The 13,627-nt window shown below is 41.4% G+C and overlaps 1 protein-coding gene across 4 annotated transcripts in view; it reads left to right on the top strand.

Moving 5' to 3' along the window:
- The first annotated feature begins 1,268 nt into the window (after positions 1 to 1,268).
- mapk8b (mitogen-activated protein kinase 8b) overlaps positions 1,269 to 13,627 on the top strand; it is a 39,736-nt gene continuing 27,377 nt past the window's right edge. The window contains exon 1 of one of the 4 annotated variants that reach the window (XM_085170078.1): positions 1,269 to 1,576. The gene's annotated coding sequence lies outside the window, so the exon portion shown is untranslated. Of the gene's footprint in view, positions 1,577 to 12,203; positions 13,546 to 13,627 lie in introns of those variants that run through there. The other 3 variants (XM_085170076.1, XM_085170080.1, XM_085170079.1) reach the window with 3 other exon arrangements.

Below are 13,627 nucleotides of genomic sequence, written 5' to 3'. Positions count from 1 at the left end.
TTTCTGACAATGCATCATCAGTAGTGAGCTTTGCGTTTAAAAATTTGCAAAATAACAACTCAGTTGTAAATGATGTAGGTTACAACCTCGGATACCTCAGTACTATAAAGTCTTGTAATTAGACAGGCTCAAAAGTTAAATATTCCTTGAGAAAACTGTGTAATTTTGGGGAGGCAGTTTTATATGGTTTTTTTTTTTGTCTGCTTAATTACTTCTTTTATTACCCTAACATATGAAAGAGCACTTCGTAGAGACATCTGCATTTCCCCCATTCTCTGCCAGAGTAAGCATTTTTTTTCTATATAGACAACAGGATGAAGTGTGGAGACAAAAAATGATATCATTTAGAGAAAAAATGACTTAATAAACTTACTATAATAAAAAAATGGATAAACAGCTAAATAAAAGAAGGTAATTGATGTGTAAAGCTGTGTATAATTATATATTAGAAAATGTGGTGCTGGAATGATAAATATTGCAGTTCATAAGCTATGAAATAGCGATGAAATATTGAAGTCCACTGTGTGATTTCTTATTTCGAGGTATTGATCTGACAATTGGGCATCACTGATTAGCGCTGCTGCAGTGAGCAGGTCAGTGAAAATGGCAAACAAAGATGGAGATAGTGAGCCTTGGTGTGAATCTTTGTGGTGTGAACCCGTCTGTGTACCGTTCTCTTACTCAATGGGAGACTGCCTCTCCAACACCAAATCTGTGTAGGGTGCTGAATAAAATGTCATATGTATTTTACTTATACATAATTTAATTATATGTATGGGATATATGTTGATTTTGAGGCCTTGATAAGTCAAAATGTTACAAAGTATGAATCTATGGACCAACTTTTGTACTTTTAATGAAAGGTTTTTATCTAGAAAAGTAAAGCAAAGGCTACACCGCATAAAAGTAGTCTATAAATACCTTTAAATTGTCATTCAGGACAAAATTATTTTCATTTGCCGCTTTAACTATTCCAGTTAATCTTATACATGTTATTTTTTTATGTGAACCTGTCTTACATTTGCTTGATAGCTAGGTGTAGAAAACAGCTACAAAACTGATAATACTTTGTTAGCGCTATTTTAAATGTTACTCGTCACTTTTGTATAATGTTTTCAGTAGAAGATGAGTAGTTGCACCCTTCAGGTTTTTAAATAACCCTTTAGCTTGTAGTTAACATCCACCCATTCCCATTGAACGCGACATCATTCCAAAACGTTGCAAAACCGTCGCTTCCGCTTTGCAGACGTAGCCGCCGGGAACGCGCAGGCGGTTTTGAACGCCCCCCTGGTTCTCATTGTGCAGCCGAGGAAACATCGGAAGGTTTTGACGACGTTGGTATGAAATGGCAGAAACTGCCTGGGTCGCGGAAGCACTGAGACTAGGTTGCGTAGAAGCTACACATGTATCTTGCGGTGTTCCCAGCCTGCTAGTGTGACGAAACGGGAGTGTAACCGGAGGGAAGAAAGGGATTAAAGCGCTGTTTTCCTCCTAAACACCGTCCAGCTTGTGTCTCCGGCAGCAGGCAGCGAGTGGCGACTGCGGGGTCGACACTGTTGGAATTAACCAGAGAGGGGTGAGCTCGACATATGGATTTTTTTTCTCCCACTGAGACATGTTTGACGTGTTATTGTCAACTGCTGGGAGGGGAACGGACAAATGTGGGTCACACACATTACTCTAAATAGGTGTCACCATAACGTATAGGGTGACCAGCACCACAGCAGGCAGGACAGGTCTGGCCTAAATGGTACAAGGCAACCAGAGTGAGCGGCTACACTGGGAAGTATACCTATCCATGTCATTAGCACAGCTTACACCGCCAAGCGTGAACCGGGTGGTGTTTGCCACTCGTGAAATCCTCAAGGAAACCGCTATGACCTCCAGCTTGTGCTCACCTACAACCCCAGTGTAAACAGAAATCACTTATTAACGCCTTTGAATACACCCTGTTTTTATTCAGCACCGGTTTTCTGCTTTTTTTTTATGTTTTGTGTTTGGCAGCATAGCTGTACAGCTTGCAACATCACAGAGGTATATAAGTATCAGGCTCAGACTGCAGTCTTTGTGCTTGTGTGTGTTTTTAATGTGATGATTTAACCTGCAGATTGACAAATGTACTCCTTTTTTGCCAGTTGCATCAGTTTGAGAGCATTTCTCAGCTCCTGTCTTTATTATAAACAGGGATGAGATCAGAGGATTGTGTGTTTCTTATCTAACACACGAGATTATTAGCTTTATTAAGAATTTTATTATATGGCCAAAGTTGGGTTAGGCAGAAATCACCCCAGGTTGCAGCTTGTGCACTCACTATGTGCATCTTGGTAACACTGAAGTGCTTCTGTCGTCATATTTGGGCGATGCAGCTCTCACAGTGCACTGCACATTGCTAGCGGGGCTTTTGGGAACAACCTGCCAAGAGGACAGCGATGGTCAGGCCAAAAGATCCAAGAAATCTGATTCCTGCACCAAAAGCAAAAGGTAGCCTGCAGAGCCGGGATTATGAATCCACATCGAGCCCACTCTGACATCTTGATACTGAAATGTCCGAGGGATTATAACCCTCTTAACTTGTGAATTTTACCATGTTTTCAGCTGATTTGTGTTGTCTTTCCGTGACAGCTGTTTGTATCTAGACACCCATCAGCAGGCCATTTTATTAGTAGACACAAGTGTGTAGCATCATTATTTTTTTTTTGGAGAGTGGAGTCATTGTTTGACATAAAACCAGTCGTCACGGTAGCGATGCAGTGCTCGTCCTGCTGTATTTCTTCTGCTGGGACCAGCCCTAACACAAATACAACAATTAACCCAGCACGTCACAGTTCAAACAGTCACAGCTGAGAGCAGAGACGGTTGTGCCTCTCTGCACTTTTAGATTATGGACACAAAAGGTTGGTCCATATTGCTTTGTTTTTGCCTACAGAGGCCTTAATAGCATATACATTAACCTAAATAAATTAAGCTTCTTAAAAGAAGGGCCCAGAATTTCTGAGCAGGAAACGGAAAACAATCATTTTTTTTGTATATTATGAATTGTGACGCGTCCTCTTCATTATCTGCAACATTTTACACACTGCTCCGGTCGTCTTTGTTATTTTCAGACAGCGTCTGTGATTTGACATTGCTGTCACAGTGTTTGCAACTACAGTATTAAATAGTAATGTTAGACTGTTATCAGTTATGTTTACATACTTGGGTTGTGGACGTGCAGTCTCATATAATGCATTTATTTACTGTAAACAGCATGCTGATAAGACACTTAAGCAGAGCCAGTTTAAAAATGCTAAACTAGCCGACATGGTGGGGGGAAAATCCAGTCTGTCAGCATCTTATCCAGCTGCCTGGTTCGGTACCTGTAGATTGTCACCATTCTAAAATTTTCATCATCATCCATGAGCTGAACTTCTTATATGTTGGCGACAACTATGATGACGCTACCTGCAGGTCCTAATTGAAATAGGCTTTCAGGCTGTCAAACAGTGCACTCTTCAGTTTGTAGGAATATTTTGTGTTTGACCAGGCGTTTCCTCAGATTAGATGTATTGCCTTGTATTGAATTTTGAGCTACAAATAATGTAGAAAGCACTATTTTGTAAAATAGAATCACACCTGAGACTGCTTTCTGCTTTCCACCGCCTCCTTTTCGGTGCATGTTGTTCTTCAACATGTTGCAGAGGTGGCATCGGATGCTTTGGGTCCCTTTGTTGTTCTAACCCAGTTTTTTTTAAATTTATTTATTTTAAAGTCGAGCCTTGTGTTGTCTCACACATTAAAAGAATAATTCCCAGTGTCATCCTCAGAGTGAAGATTACAGCTTATTAACTCTGGTATCAGATTACTACTTGATACTGGCAGATACCTAAAGCCAAGGTATTGGTATCCTATCAGCACTGGAAAAAGCTGAATGAGCGGATCACTAGTCTGGAGCCTAGGGGATGGGTCTATTTACTGGTATTATAGCATGTGCCCCTCTGCTTTATAGATTGGTTAAGCTTTTCTTGTGGTGTGTTTCCTGTTTGCTACCATGAGGCATGTGATACTCACACATTATCTGCCTGTTTTTTTTGTTATTTTTGGGGTTTTTTTTTAATTTAGGTTTTTCTTATTCAGAGTATTGTCAATTACTTGATCAGCAGTTTGTCAGACAGCTTGAAATCTAGGCCAAGATTACAGAAGTTTAACAATAAAGCCCTCGTGGTTTGTGTCTGCAGATGGCCATGAGAGAAGTGTCATTCAGGGCCTTTATTGGTACCAGAATTTGGCACTGAATAAGGCCTTGTGAGCTCTTAACAGCAGCAGCTACTTTGGCTGAGTGCGAGCGCTTTGAAGATAAAAAGCGATACTGCTGGTGGAATCGACTGTGGTCACCCAGATAACTTGGAACTGTTTGATATTTGCAAGAATCTCGCGTTTATGGTTTTTCTTTTCTGGGTGAAACAGAACAAAGGTAGAGAAGATGGGAAAAGAAGGATCAGCTCCCAGCAGTGACAGCGTGATGGACAGCTGTGTGGGAGAATATCTGGACAGGAGCGGCAGTTCAGAAGCCATATCTGCTACTTTTTGACACAGTTATCTGTTTAGTTCTGTCTGGCTGTCAGAGACCTTATTTGCCCACCACCAGTGTGTCAGTGTATGGCAGTAGGTGTGCCACGTGTGCTTAATTTGAATTCTGATACAGCTGCAACTTTCATGTGCCACATGTGTTTATAAAAGCAGGTTGATGGGTTTAAAAACACTGTAGTGCTGTAGTATTGTCATTTATTTTCAGATTAGCATGTACAAACTAATCCTAATTGATAACTGAGTCAGTTGTCAAAAAACCTGCACCACTGCTATGGCAGTTTTTCTTTAAAAATGTCTTAAACCTTAGTTCTACTGAGCTGCTTCAGTGTGTTTTCACATGTGTAAAAACATTTATCATTAAGAGCAGGATAATAACATACATTAGCTAATTAAATGGTTGGAGCTGGTGTCTTAAGAAAACATCCCTGATGCTTGGGCCTGGCAGAGTGTTCAAAAGCCAGCCCGGCTGTGGTGAGAGCAGCTTATACTCGGAGTCCTGCTTGGATTTTCATCTGGAAAACTGCAGAATCTTACCTGTGCAGACTAAATAATTAATAAGCTAGTTTAACAGCTTCTTGCACAGTTAAGTATTTCCTGATTCATGTTGAGACAGAGATGATTGCTTTTTTTAAAATTTCCATTCAGTTATATGTAGATCTTGGCCCGTCTTACCTTTGTGGTCGTCTAGGGTTGTGCTGTTGTGATTATAATTTCTTATTCAAGTGGTTCAAACATACCTGTGTAGGTTGACTTGATTTGCAGTTCCACAATTCCTTTACATACATTATTTTATTTTCATGCAGGCTTCCACACGTGCACCATTCGCTGCTTTCTAACAACTGAGGTTGATGGGGCTGATAGCTTGATACACTCCATCAGATTGCTGAGTTCCATCTTAAAAGGAAGCTGGGGATTTACCTGTACCACAGGGATCCTGACAACCTTTGCAATGCTCTTCCTTCACATAGGAGAAATGATCATGTACCATTTGTTTAGACATACTCTTTGCAGCGCTGGGATAGAGCTACACATACTAAGTAAAACAGAGCTTGAATACGCCCTCTCCCTCCTGTGTGGCCTATATTTGATATGCTAAATGACTTTTTCTGAAAAGCGTGTCCAGGAGTGTTTTGCATGGTATTTCTGGTCTGTGCGCAGAAGGATACCTCTGGCAAATAAAGCTGACATTTTTGCTTTGTGGTGGATGCGGCTAAATGTTGTACATGAAAGAAGCTGAGCTCATTTGGATTGAACGGGGAACTGAATATGAAAGCGACGTGGAGGCCTCAGAGTATTTGCTGTCATAGTTACGCTAGACATAATTGTTCTAGTAAATTCTTGCATAGTTGCTATAGTAGTCTAATGACATGATTGAAAACTGAATCCTTAAAACCATTGCTGTTTCATACTTAACTTCATTTAAGAGTTGCTTTGAGGAAACATACTGACGACAATTTTTTTTCCTCTGATTCAACAAAAGCTGGTCAGCTGGCAGTTTTTCTGTGTCGCCTTGGTAGTCGGCAGCATGCAAAGTGAGAAAAATTAAATATCTTCATAGGTCAATCTAGCTAAACTGGATAATTTAAACTTAAATTATTAAAACAAACTAGTGGGGCTTTACACAGTGAGACTTGACCTGAGCATTATGATGATGATGATGAGATAGCCTTTATTTGTCAGTTGCAGTTGCCCACAACCGAGATGACAGACCTTGCCAACCGTACATACAATACACAAACATCACATTGCTGAGACAGGTCAGGCTAGGTAGCAAGGGGAAAAAAACATCGAAATGTGTTACACAAAAGGATAATACAGGAATGCACAGATATCAACACTAGGGATGAGTATTGATAAGATTTTCACGATCCCGATTCCATTTTCGATTCTGTTTAACGATTTGATTCTTTAACGATTCTCTTATCGATTCTTTTTTAAAAAAAAAGGAGAACACTAAGGTCGATTAGATTAGAACTTTGTTTTATATTTTCTCTTTGAACAAGATAGAAATTTAGGAGTAACATGGCCTTACAAACCCAACAGTGAGATCTTAAGAGGTCCACAGCCTACAGCTCTTCAATGGGGTGTCACAGGGTCCCCAGGAAAAAAATTGTAAATGTAAAATAATAAAATAAATATTCTGCTGTAGCAATAACAAAGTATAACATAAATTCTTCTGTAGCAATTACACAAGAATATCCAGTAATGTCCCTGCCTACAATTAAACACATTCACTTACCAAAAATTGGGGCAAATGGGTGCAAGCCTTTTACCACAAACTTAGTCACTGCTCGGTGACATTCGTCTGTCCTGGCCTGAAAGGAGACGCTACCAGAGACTGCAGCGAGAACTGCCAGCGAGCGCCAGCCAGACTCTGTCTGTCTCTCTCATCATGGTCACCTAAATGCACAGTAATGGCAGGTTTTGTAATAAGGCAGATTGCGCTAACATAATATCCACTGTTAGTTGATTATTTACCTGCCGCATTAATGGGAGAGGACGTGCAAACGTTACCGCTGCTGCTGGGTTAAGATTCACGAGTCCGGAGCGGAATTAAAAACACGACATTCATTTAAGGTCATCGTGTGTTTTGTGAGCAAATGCTTTTGCATATTCGTAGTGTTTCCTCCCTTAAATGAAATATCTACTTTGCAAGTATTGCAAGTTGCCCTGTTGTCATCCGTTCTCGTAAAGTATAACCAAACTTTTGAGCGTTTGAGCCGCTTAGGCGCCGTGTTTCCTGCCAGGTAAATGACGCTCCGCAACGTGGTGACGTCATTCGGGGTGACTGGAATCGATAAGGAAATTGTTTGCAAAAATGGCAAACAATTCCAAGGAATTGAAACAGTGGGAACCGGTTCTCAACAAGAACCGGGTTTCGATACCCATCTCTAATCAACATACCATAACACAATAAAACACAGACAAGCAACATGGGAGAGTATTCCAGTGTGTACAGCTGATCTGGGACCGCTGCAATCTTCGATTGCGCCTCCAGCTGATCCGTTGTCCACATCGGATGGAAGGTAAGCAGGAGGCGTTGGATTCGGGGGAGGGAGGGTGATAGTGAGGGCGTATCAGTATCAGTGTACATGTTTCGTGCGTGTGCATGTGTGTATCCCGTGTTCAGCTGAGAGAAAGTGTCACCATGCCCAGTTAAGCGAAGGTCAACGGTCTCCAGTGGACCCAGGTGGCCTTGAAGGAGGGACAAAGAGTTCTGACAACAATCCTGTTATCATGGGAAGAATTTGTTGTTCCAGTCGGCTTCAACCTTGGCAGGCCTTCAGCTGGCGCCAGGGGGGCCACATGAGTGAAGATGATGAATGTTTGGGTTTAGTGCGAACAAATGCATCCAATTTTTACAGTTGGTCTAATGTCCATCACTGGTCACCAATTATCTCAATTCCCGTTGTTCTTCTCCAAGATCTTATCCATATTGCCTTCAAAACACAGTCTGAGTACTCAAAGCCCTGCCATCGCCTATCATGTCGGCCAGACTTATGGGATTTTGAACAGCTGTAGCCGCTTCTTGTTCTTCGATAAGCCAGCTCCAATCAGCCCGAACTCTGTTATCGTGGTTCCAAATTGGTAGATGTCGTTCATTGTCCTCCATCGAGAGTGTCGCCAGACACACGACGCAACCGACCATCGAGTATCCGGCAGCAAACGTCTCCGCAGGACAATCGGGCTCTCCCAAGCCTAGCAGGGTGTCAATTCCATTACGGGAGCAGTTGATCAAATCCATAATTCTTTAGGTTTTAGAGAACAAGACTGGGAAACTCTTTGAGGGTTAGAGTTAGACGAGACTAGACAAACGCATAGAAGCAGCAGCAGGGAAGATAAGGGAGGGAGAGGGGAAAGATGCGTCCGCCTCCTCCGAGAGCCAAAGAGGGTTATGAACCCAATCCAGCATGCAGTTGAGCCAAAGAGACCAGTGCAAAGAGAGAGATCCTAAACACAAGAATAACCAAAACAATCTGACTGTGTGGTTCAAAGACACACGAGTTAAAAGGTGCGTTTGGTTTAATTTGGTTTAGTCTGTGGACTGAAAAAGAGAGGGACCATTGGGCTTGTTATCTGCACTCAGTTCAAACGCCTGCATCACTGATGGTATGGGCTGCATTAGCGCCTGTGGAATCAGCTTGCACATTGGGAAGGCACCATAAGGGTTGTAAGGCTCAGACTAGTGTCGGTTGAAGCATCGTACAAGAGCTGGTTGGAGTTTAAGGGAACGATGGCTGCAGGTTTAATGTATGAGGAACATTGAGTGCACAGTTGGATACTATTACGTCACATTAACACAGCAAAATGTTGCATTTTCCTTCAACTGAAATGCCAATCTAGAGAGCCTGTGTAGGTAAACTCTGATTAAAAATGCATGAAGAGTGTTATTGAATTTAGCAGCTAGCACATTTATTATTGTTTCTCCTGCTGTTTTGTTGTATACACTGTGTGTCTTTTTGTTAAACATCCAGCAGCACACTTCTTGCTTGTGTTCAGGGTTGTTTGTAAGTTGTGCTCTGTATTCATCCCTGTACCTCTTCTCCGTCCGGCTTAGATGCCGAATTTTGACAAGGTTCTGCAACGGGGAAGAGAGATGTTCTGATCAGAGTCAAAGAGAATAATGCAGCAGGAGAGGGCACAGAGGAGGAGAAGCAGAAAAGACAAAACACAAGCAGCACAGGCAGAGCTGTGTTTAGAGCAGACAGGCAGGGTGGCATGTGAGCCAGTATAAACATCCATTTCTGAATGAATCTGTTGGTTTCTTGTAATTCGGGTTTGCTAGTTTTAATTAAAACTCAAACGATACGTCTTCAAACAGACGCGCATCTCATTTTTGATACTTGGAATTAGACCCCTGTTCTTGTTGGGCATCAACATACAAGTAGGAATATCCAGTCACTAGTATGTCACTTTACAACTGGCCTGACGATGCATCTTGACTGACCACTTATAATAGGATCGTAGTTTATAGGTGAGTGTATAATGTCTGAGCCCTGAAAGGAACCAGCAGACATGCACGCATGCATGCCCTGCACTTCAAAGTCAAATCTTGACCGCATCTTTTAAGTCCTACAACCTGATCTGTACTGTGATCAAACACAGTACTTTATTTTTAGTGTGCAGTTTAGCCAACAGCTATATGCAAAACAAATAGTGTATTTTTAAAAATATGGCAGGAGGCACATTATTTGATGTGACTACCACTGCATTTTCAAGAAACGCAGCAAAAAGAATGTGACCCCGTGTGACGTAGACCACTTCAGAATGTGGTCTACCACATCCAATCTCAGTACGTATTGGGTGCTTTCACACCCGTCACTGTTGGGCAAGCGCAGTGACTCAGTTCCTTTCTGCACTGCGTCTCAGATGTGACTCAGGTTTAGCTGAGGTGTTCTTGACTTCAGTCCTTCAAAGCAGCGTTGAAGCAAAGGTGAAGAAAATGAGATAAAGCTGAATGTTCTTGCCCTCAGCAGTTGGCTGTGTTTTTTTCTGTTCTTTGAAATGCACCTGTGTTGGTCACGTGGAGGGGCAGCAGCAGTAATCACTGTTTGTTTGACTGAAAGTGTGTTCTGGGTTTTATACTTATGCATTAAATGTGCCATAGGTACTTGACCCTTCTGAAATCCTACACTGTGCTGTATCCTCATACACACCTTCTTAGACCTACTACATATCGAGTCATCACAGCTATCCCACATCTGTTCGGTACTGCTGTTTCTGCTACTTATGCCTCTGCTGCCATTTTTCAAATTGACTGGAACAGAATGATTCAATTCCAAGAGAGAGACCCCACCACTAACTAATGCTTCAGCAGTGAAAGGATAGAGCAACACAGGCAGACTACCCCCAGGTTTAAAAGCTGGCACTGGTATCGGTCACTTGCTTTCTAGATTAATCTTAGTAAGTAATGACAGAAATTAAGATGACTCCACTGCTGTTATAAAGGTGTTTTTTCCCAAATAATATCATCCATACCAAAACAGTATTTGTTGTTGTACTACTCGTACCAACAGAGTGCTTTGTTTAATATGATTTTGTTAATAGACATATTTCTTTGAAAGCTATCCTAGATAATAAGTTCTTAATTTCTGTGTATCAAACAGAGTAGAGGAGGTTGGTGGGCTGACTGATACTGAAAAGGAAGAGGGTGGGGTGTGGTCTGCCTGCAGTAGCTGGAGAAATCCAGTTCAGGGAATGACCCGTGGAACGTACAGCTATCACTACACAGCCAACCTCCTCAGCACAATGCTCCAAATTCCACTAATGATTTGTCATCTTCATCCCCTGCACGAAACCCGGCTTCCTTCTTCCTCTGTGCCTTGATCACTCCTCCCGTCGCCCTGACCTTTGGAATTTATATATGTGCGCGCAGGTCCTCTGGGCTATAAGTTGGATTGCAGAGGCTTAGTTGTCATTACAGTTGATGAAGCTTCCTTAAGGATTTGAGACACGGCTGGTTTGATTTTTCTGAGATTAATGAGTTCTTCCGGGTTTTAATTGGGGGGGAAGAAGCGGAAGAAAGCAAGACAGGATTTGTACCATTATGTTTTGCGCTGCCGTAGACCTGATCACTACAAGTCAGTTATTTTCAAGAAATAAATCTGATTTTGTTTGATACAGATAATGATCCTAAATATTCATTATGAAAGGGTCATACATAATGCTAACACTGTGAACATTTGATTAAATGTAACCGATAAGATAACTGCTTCCTCCTGGCTTGTTTGATTGAATTAACTAGTAGCCATTGTAAGATAATAAACTGTGTCAGACGGCCTGTATTGTGGGATAGTGTATGGAAATACTTTCCTGAGTGCTTCAACAGAAATTCTTCAAATATCAGTTTTAAATTCGGTGCAGTTTTCAGAAAATAGTTTAATTCTGCTAGGGCAGAATTAAAAGAACAGTAATTAAACATCAGGTGGTAGGAAATCTATAAACTGATAAGCTGATAAAAGATGGACATAGCCACTGTCACATCACTCATTAGTTTTGAACTTTTGTTTTGTTTTTTTTATTTCTTTCAAAACAGTATAGCCCCTTTTCCATTAATACTTACTCTGACTCTTACTGGTTCACAACCCAGTGTGCGTGCTTGTCATCATAGCAACACGTCTGGGCATCCAGCGATGTAATTAATTTGCGACATGAACGCTACAACAAAGGTGGACATGTGGCTTTTTGTGAGACACGGGGAACACAGCCATTTTGTTTGGGGGTTTTTTTTTTGGGGGGGGGGGGGGGTTTGGTGGCTTAAATTTTTGTGAACGAGAGGCTCTCATGACTCATTCAGTGATGCTACTGCAGTGTGGCGACGTCACATTTTACTACCTGCACGGATCGCTTGGAATCCCGGTCGAGCAGGTACTAAAAAAGTTCCTGGTACCAGGTACTATGACCTACTGGGAATATACTGCAAACCGTGCTGAGTCAATCCGAGTAGGTACTAGAGCAGGGCGATATGACCAAAAATATTAATCACGATATACGTTTGAAAATTTGCGATAACGATATAACTGACGATATAATTGACACGAGACAAAACACTTTACAACTCCACAACTTTATTAGTGCAAAAAACCGCATCAATGTATTTTCACTTAAACAAGCAGCTGTTTTTTGTGCATTGAAGTTATATAAAAATGTAACAGTGCAAATTCCTTGCTGACAGTTTAACCAAAAGGCATTTCCAGTGGAAATTGGCCGACATATCTTCAGCATAACCATGTTTAATATCCACAAAACTTAAAAAGAGGTTATACACACACAATACGGAAATATTATGTTGAAGCACAGTACGTATCACTCCGCGAGGCTCCTGCCTACAATAGCCGTAATGCTCTGACAATCCATCAAGCGATGCGGGTTCGTAGCTTAGCAAAGTCGTACTAAAACATGTGACAGATTTTCCAGCGCCGTGTACGACATAAAATCTTTTCGAGGTCAGTAAACACAACCAGAATTCATACATAAGGCACACGGGATTATAAGGGGCACTGTCAATTTTCAGAAAAATCAAAGGATTGATTTTAAGTGTGCCGTATTTTACAAAAAACACTGTAATAACGATGTCCCGCTAGCATGCTCTACCAACAATAGTGTTTCTTTGTGTATCTGACGGACAAAAGCCAAACCAGTTCCACACCACTCAAGTTGCAGCATTTTTACAAACCAATTCTGGTTCATCCATTTCATTCAACAATCCGCTTTCGCTCTTCTCATTCTGCGTCGCCGCCATGTGCGTATGTAAACATAGGCACTGCGCATGCGCGTTTTACCCATATTCTATCGCGATATTTCATTTTCCTATCGTTACCCAAAATTACACCGGTATTACCGTGAACGGTATGATATAGCCCAGCCCTAGTAGGTACTATTGAAAAAGAGTATTATGTGACTGTCAACTGGAAGAAAGGGTACCACAGAGGAGTGATCAACTAATATATGTTCCTGCTACCTAGCTTGGTTAGTAACCTGTGTAATTTTGAGCGCCAGAGAAACTTAAGGGCAGACTGTCGCTGTGCCTTTAAAGCCAAATCTATTTGTTTATGTGCTGTACAGTTGATCTGTGGGTATGGACTGTTGGAACTAGTCCCACATGGTGACTGAAGTAACTCCAGTTTTTAGAACTTGTTTACTTGCATTTCCTGAACAGGAAAGCCTTGAGAAAAACACTGTTGAAAATGTAGCTTTTCTGTTTTGTTTGATGTAATGAGTCAGTGAGGGTGGTCTTTGCTCAGATCTGATAGATTTGTTCCTCCAGTCTCAGCACAGTACAGTGTGTATCATTTACTCGATGATTTATCTGCTTAGTCTGTCAATTGTAGCATTTACAGACACGCGGAGATGCATTTTCAACACTTTTCTGCTTTGTCATTCACATTTTTATGCACAAATTGTAAATATGCCAAAAAAGAAAAAGGACGGTGGAAAAATACTTTTTGGCTGAGATAACAAACGGCAACTTGGATGCTGGTAGGACCTGCTCGCATACTTTGCCTGGGGACAACTATTTATGGCTCACTGATTTTACACTGGGCTTTAAACATAAAGAGGG

This window comes from Neolamprologus multifasciatus, chromosome 8 (assembly GCF_963576455.1).
Source record: "Neolamprologus multifasciatus chromosome 8, fNeoMul1.2, whole genome shotgun sequence".
Classification (NCBI taxonomy): Eukaryota; Metazoa; Chordata; class Actinopteri; order Cichliformes; family Cichlidae; genus Neolamprologus; species Neolamprologus multifasciatus.
The sequence above is the reverse complement of the archived record's forward strand: the minus strand, read 5'-3'. Positions and strand labels throughout refer to the sequence as shown.